This window comes from Etheostoma cragini, chromosome 14, assembly GCF_013103735.1.
Source record: "Etheostoma cragini isolate CJK2018 chromosome 14, CSU_Ecrag_1.0, whole genome shotgun sequence".
Taxonomy (NCBI): domain Eukaryota; kingdom Metazoa; phylum Chordata; class Actinopteri; order Perciformes; family Percidae; genus Etheostoma; species Etheostoma cragini.
In genome coordinates, this window is record NC_048420.1 from 8,822,532 (window position 1) to 8,828,640 (window position 6,109).

The 6,109-nt window shown below is 41.8% G+C and overlaps 1 protein-coding gene and 1 long non-coding RNA gene across 11 annotated transcripts in view; one reads left to right on the forward strand and one right to left on the reverse strand.

The window, feature by feature from the left end:
• LOC117956659 (receptor-type tyrosine-protein phosphatase U-like) overlaps positions 1-6,109 on the forward strand; it is a 203,807-nt gene that overhangs the window by 33,438 nt on the left and 164,260 nt on the right. The gene's annotated exons all lie outside the window — the stretch shown is intronic.
• The window catches only part of LOC117956661, a 16,335-nt gene that overhangs the window by 888 nt on the left and 9,338 nt on the right, over positions 1-6,109 (reverse strand). The window lies entirely within an intron of this gene.

Sequence of the window (6,109 nt, forward strand, 5' to 3'; positions counted from 1 at the left end):
CCCCCCCCCCCCCCCCCCCGCCCAGACGGGACCAGACATTACAATGATGTGATGAAGGAAAATCAAGTTAACTTTATGATTCCAAAGAAATGCTCCCTCTTCTCTGGACCCCCCTGGGAAATACTGAACAATGTCTGGAGTAACCTTGGGATGCATTTCTGTGTATTTCTATTTGCGCCAGGTAAGACTTAATTCTTTCTCTCCGTTGTAGTCTCTGTTCATTAAATTTGCCATTTAGTGTCATTTAGCCTAGGGAAAGGAACACCTAATGATTGTTTGTTTCTGAAAACAATTTACAAAAGACAGATTGTCTTTTTATCTTGCTCCATGCATGATGTTGTACTTCTTCTTTTCCTGTTAGAGGAAAGTGGTTGTGAGAGGTGCAAAGAAAGTCTAATAAAGTAAACATTTCCTTTCATTCTTTTGTTCATGCTTGTTTGTACAGATTCCAGCTTTACAAACTCACCTTTTTCCAATCCATTTCCCTTTGAATTACGCCAAACAAAGTGGTCAGTAGTTTCAGTAGAAGCAGTGCTAAGGGGCTCATTAGCTTCTGGGAGCCTTTGTGCTAATGCTCTCCTTTATTATTCTCCAAGATTACTGAAAGCTTTTCTCCTCCAAATATGCTTGTTTCATCTCTGCCGTCGTGTTCACTGACAAATGCAAATAGCGCCCTCTCTTCATAGGGTGGACACACACTTACACACACACACATACTCAGGCTTGACTTTTTATGTTAGCAGTGGCTGAGTGAGAGAGAGCTTGGCTGATAAGGCAGATGAAAGCTGTGGAAGAAAAGAGGGAAACAAAGGCCTCAACTGCCCTCAAAGTAAACTGTTGAGATTAGTAATGTGCCTCCATGTGGTGATTAAGAGGTCCCGGGGTTGGTGAGAGTGCTGGGGGCCCAGGGTGTAGTTTTGTGGGAGCCAGGATCAATGTCAGATTGAGAGCTCCCCCAAATCCCTGGCACCCCTAACTAGAGCTGGGCAATATATTAATATTATATCGATATTGTGATATGAGACTAGAGATCTCCTTAGATTTTGGACATCGCAATTTTATAATATGGCATAAGTGGGGTCTTTTCCTAGTATTAAAGGCTGCGTTACAGTAAATTATGCCATTTTCTGATCTTACCAGACTGTAACTGTTCTGTTGTTTGCCTTTCCCCACTGAGTCATTATAGCCACATAACTGATGATTATTTATCAAAAATCTCATTGTGTAAATAATTAGTGAAAGCACCAATAGTCAACAGTACAGTATCGTTGCGGTATTGATACCGAGGTATTTGGTCAACGATATCGTGACATTTGATTTTCTCCATGTTGCCCAGCCCTACCCCTAACTCATTTCCTCAATGGTTCAGCCCTCCTGGCTGCCGCTCCCCGCTCCCGTCCCCACGATACACACTTCTCCACAGGAAGCCGAGGGTGATTATCAACCGTTAGCGCTCTGCGGGTCCTTTCTACTGTGCTCCATGCCCCGGAGTCTGAGCGAAGCCATCTGCTCGTGGCTCCCTCTGACTCATGGAGCGTCCTGGGGCTTCTCGGAAGCTCTTTCTGGTGGGAAGGTAGAAATGGAACGCTATCCTGTTGCTGGAGCTCATGTGTTTAGGTAGGCAGGAGTGTAACTGAACTGAGTGTATCTCCTCAAGTACTGTATTTAAGTACAAATGTCAAGTACTTGAACTTAAATTTTTGTTTCTTTTATTGCCACTTTTGATATGATATTTTTACTGCAACATAATTTCCCAATGGGGACAATAAACATGAACTGAACTGAACTGAACTTTTGCTCCAATACATTTCAGTTACACTCGATTTGAAGGTATCTACATGAGAGTAACATGACAATGTCATGAACGTGTCATAAACATTATGAACACTCATAAACTTTTATGACGCACCACTTCTTTTAGTTAGTGTCATTCGGTTTTGTCACGACAAGTTATGGTTAGGGTTCTTGTCATGTCACTCACCTTCAAGTAAAATGTTACCTTCATGTTTCAGTGGAAACATTGAACTCTTTTTACTCCACTGCGATTATCTGCTTTATTCACTAGTAACTTTAGAAATGAAGTTATTGGTTATATTTTGGAGCTAGATGAGTAGCTTCAGGAGAGAGAGAGAGAGATTAAATTAAGAATCGTCAATGGATCAATAATTGTTAAACTGTCACACAACATATTTTGTCAAGCACCCTTAGTGGTATTTGATCATTTCTGTTGTTAATACTTGTTTGGTATCTATTTTGAGTAGTGCTGTCAAACTAATAATATATTTAATCGTGATAAATCACATTAATGTCATAGTTAACTCGCAATTAATCACAGTTAATTGCAAATTTTTATCTATTTTAAATGTCCTTTCATTTCTTTTTGTCCCATTATTTTTTTCTCACTTTAATGCTCTTATCAACATCATTTTTTTGAAAACAACATTGGCACATAGCCTATTGTAGTGTTAAAGACCCCCCCCCCCCCCCCCCCCCCCCCCCCCCCCCCCCAACACCCCAGCATATAGCCTACTGTAGTGTTCAATTTCACACTAACATTCTCACTTGGAGCTAATAATCTGTCAAACAATGTAACACTGTCCATGAACAAAAGGCTGAAAAAAAAACTTTGACGGAGGGGGAAAGTTGGCATCAGCTGTGTGCTTGGCCATCAGGTGCTATTTCAGACTGGTCGTGTTGCGATGATAGCTCAGTTCATAACGACAAAACACACAGATCCCTTTGGTCTTGTCAATTGAACCATTTGGCATCTTTTAAAAGGTAAACTTTCCATTCAGAATCTTATTGGTGTCTATTTTGGCGTCTCGCGCTCGCCATCCACTCAAAAGGTAGCGTTACTACTCTTTGGCCGGCTCGCAAGCCCAAACGTTGTGTGTGTGGCGTGCGTGTTGTTTTGTTTCCGGTCTAGCTAGATCCGTTGTGGTGTTGTAGTTGTTCTAACGTTACTATTGGTTGCAACAGCATGTGTAAAAAAACTACAAAGTTTGCTAGGCAAAAAAGAACGTTAATCTCCTGATAAAAAAAAAATGTACGTTGTTAAAATGGGTTTGCGTTAACGCCTTCAATAACTCGTTTAATTGACAGCACTAATTTTGAGATAATATCTTCTCCCTTTGCCAAAATACAATACAGGCAAATGGAATTGCTAAAATTATTTCTTTCTTTTCTTTCTCAGAAACAATGACCCGATTTCTCGATATAATCCACCAACCTCTGAGTTTACAGTTTTTATTCGGACAATTTCTTTAGAAGTAATTAATAAAAAAAGTCCAAATGTAAAATGTGTCCCCTGGACAGTTAATCCGACCCTCTCATTAGGAACACTACAAAAGCCTATTTCATCAGTACTTGTAATTACCTCTATGAGGCTAATGTGTTTCTCCCAGTCGGCAGCTTGATATAATGTTAACACTGCATGAGGCGTGAGAGCCAATCTGATCCCTTGTTAAGGGGTTGGATGTTTAATGGGAGGTCACTCGCTGCACTATGCCCACTGACACAGAACACCTGAGCAATGGCCAATCTTTTCTTACAGTCCATGTACAGGGCTACGTGTTGGCAACATGCCCACTGCTTCACCTTGAAAGGACACAGTGTCTTCAAATACTCACAAACACATGAGAGTTGGCTCTGTGTAGATAGAACCAGTGGTACTGGTACCAGGTACCAGGGTTGATTTTCTTTTGTCATTCGTTTTTTGTCATAATGTAGTTCTTAATGATTTGTTGAAAATGTTCTCCATATTGTGATGTCACAACTATACTATATATATGTAGAAAGTGAAGTGAAGTGCGGTGCAGTGCTGTTACAGTCACTCCTCGGCTGCAGTGATGGTGCAGAAACGCTGAGAATGTAGATCAGATGAGATTTATTGATCTCACAATGGGGAAATTCACTTGTCACAGCAGCTCAAAGCAACACAACAAATCCAATCTAATGGTGTTCTCCAGAACACTGAAATACATCCACCTTTGTTTCAAAATTGAGCTTTCTTTGGCTATGAGGACTCTTGGCAAATGGGATTTTAGAGTATTCTTGAACTACATGCCTATAGTTGTTAGACTTCTGACCAGTTGAACCCTCCTAATGTTGAGGTAACACCTAGGTGTGAACTTTTAGGCTGCGAAGTCTACATGCAGGCCCCTTCTTTGTCTCAGGTCCTTTGTCTCTGAGCACTTGTTGGCCACATGTACTCTGTTGTTTAAGATCGGTTTAATTCTTACTTTCCTCGGTCCCAACACGCATAATTGCTCACACATGACACTGCAACCAAAGGTTATGTGAGTCAGGGAACATGTCCTGATTGCAGATCAGTTAAGGTCACACTTTATTTCCTTCTGTTTAGAGCTGTTGGCCCACCTTGTTATACGGGCGCGTGTCCTGTCTTAAAAAGGCCAGATGCCAAGTGGTGCTAAATGAAGAACAAACTGATGTGTTTGCTTCACGGCCCAGCCTGGATGCTGCTCCTTGTAAAATATTGGCAGCTGTTTTAGAATGTGAATATTAAATAAGGATGGGATCTGCTGTCAGCAGGGGCCTCAGTGGTCCAGTCCGAGTGATGGATTGAGAGCTTTAAAATATTATCTGAACAGCGCCTTAAGTATCATAATGGATATTACCATGTCATAAACTTTCATTCTGGGCTTAATGCTCCAAAGACAGACATAGGCTTGTGCGCATGCCCGCACGTATGCCCATGTGAATGGGCTTTGCATGTCCATACACACACTGTTATAAACGTACACACACACTAACACAGGCTCTAGTTAACCTCTACAGTCTCCCAGTTGCTCTCTATCTCCGCCCAGATGGCCATGCAGGCTGTGGGCTCTGGCCTCTATATTGGCTATCATTAATATGCAACACAAATATCCAGCCCTTGTAATTCTTTAACCTTGCTCTGCAGTCTTTTAACTCCTCCCCTGTGACTCGACAGGCCTGGATATCAGATCTGTACTTCTGTATGACCACGGCTAAGCACCTAATTATCGGCTTATACTGCCCCGTGAAGGAGGTTATCATCCGTCGGCGCAGTGTGTCGGAGGGGTTGGGGGACAGAGCTGACATCGTCGTCGGCGATATAGTTTCTGATGGCCCTTGTGAAGGTGTCAAGGCCGGCCCACTGAACACAAGAGTGCGAGTTGAGCAGGCCCCCTGCTGTGGTTATTACAGGACCTGCCGTAGAGTCTATAGCTCAGACATATCTGTCTCGCCGCCTCGCTCCCAGTTGTTTTTGGCCCGATATCTCATGAGCAGGCTCAGTTGTTACATATTTGTGCGGCTGTTTCTTAGCAAAGGGCAGTAATCTGTGGAGTGACAAAAAGTGCTTAGAATGCTGTCTGGAAGGGCACAAGAGAGGGGGAAAGTCTAAGTCGTTTATCTTCAATAACTGTCATTTTATATGATTCAGATAAATCTGCTCCTAATTAACATGTCAGTTAATTAGAAACTTGTACACACAGCAACACTTGGATATGTTGAGGCAGTGAATTCCCAGAGATAATGCATCATGAGGTCATTAAACGACACACAGCAGCGCTCATGTGAACCAACATAATGAGATGGTTTTGTTTGTATGAAACGATACCAGAGGGATCAGAAAGCCTTGTGTTTTTTCATTTTTTCTTCCAAACGTGGAACAAATACTAATTTTTAAATTTCCCTTTCTTTGCACTGTGTAGAATGCATTATGACTGCCTGAGTTTGAATGGGGAAATGACTTGTGTAGTAGGGGTTTGCAAAAAAATCGATTTGTAGCTCCACCGATTCAAAATCAATTTTTTTATTGTATGTCTACTGCAATCACAGGTAGATAGATATATAAATAGATAGATACTTTATTGATCCCCAAGGGAAAATCCAGTAGCTTACAGACATCCACATGAAAAAATGTATATGTCAATGATCTCAAGTCACCAAGAAAACAATTGGTAACACACTACTCCGTGAAGGACTAATATCTTGCAGCGCCCGCAAGGTCCCCCTGCTCAAGAAAGCACATATATTGTACATGTACATACACTCACCGGCCACTTTATTAGGTACACCTGTCCAACTGCTCGTTAACACTTAATTTCTAAGCAGCCAACCA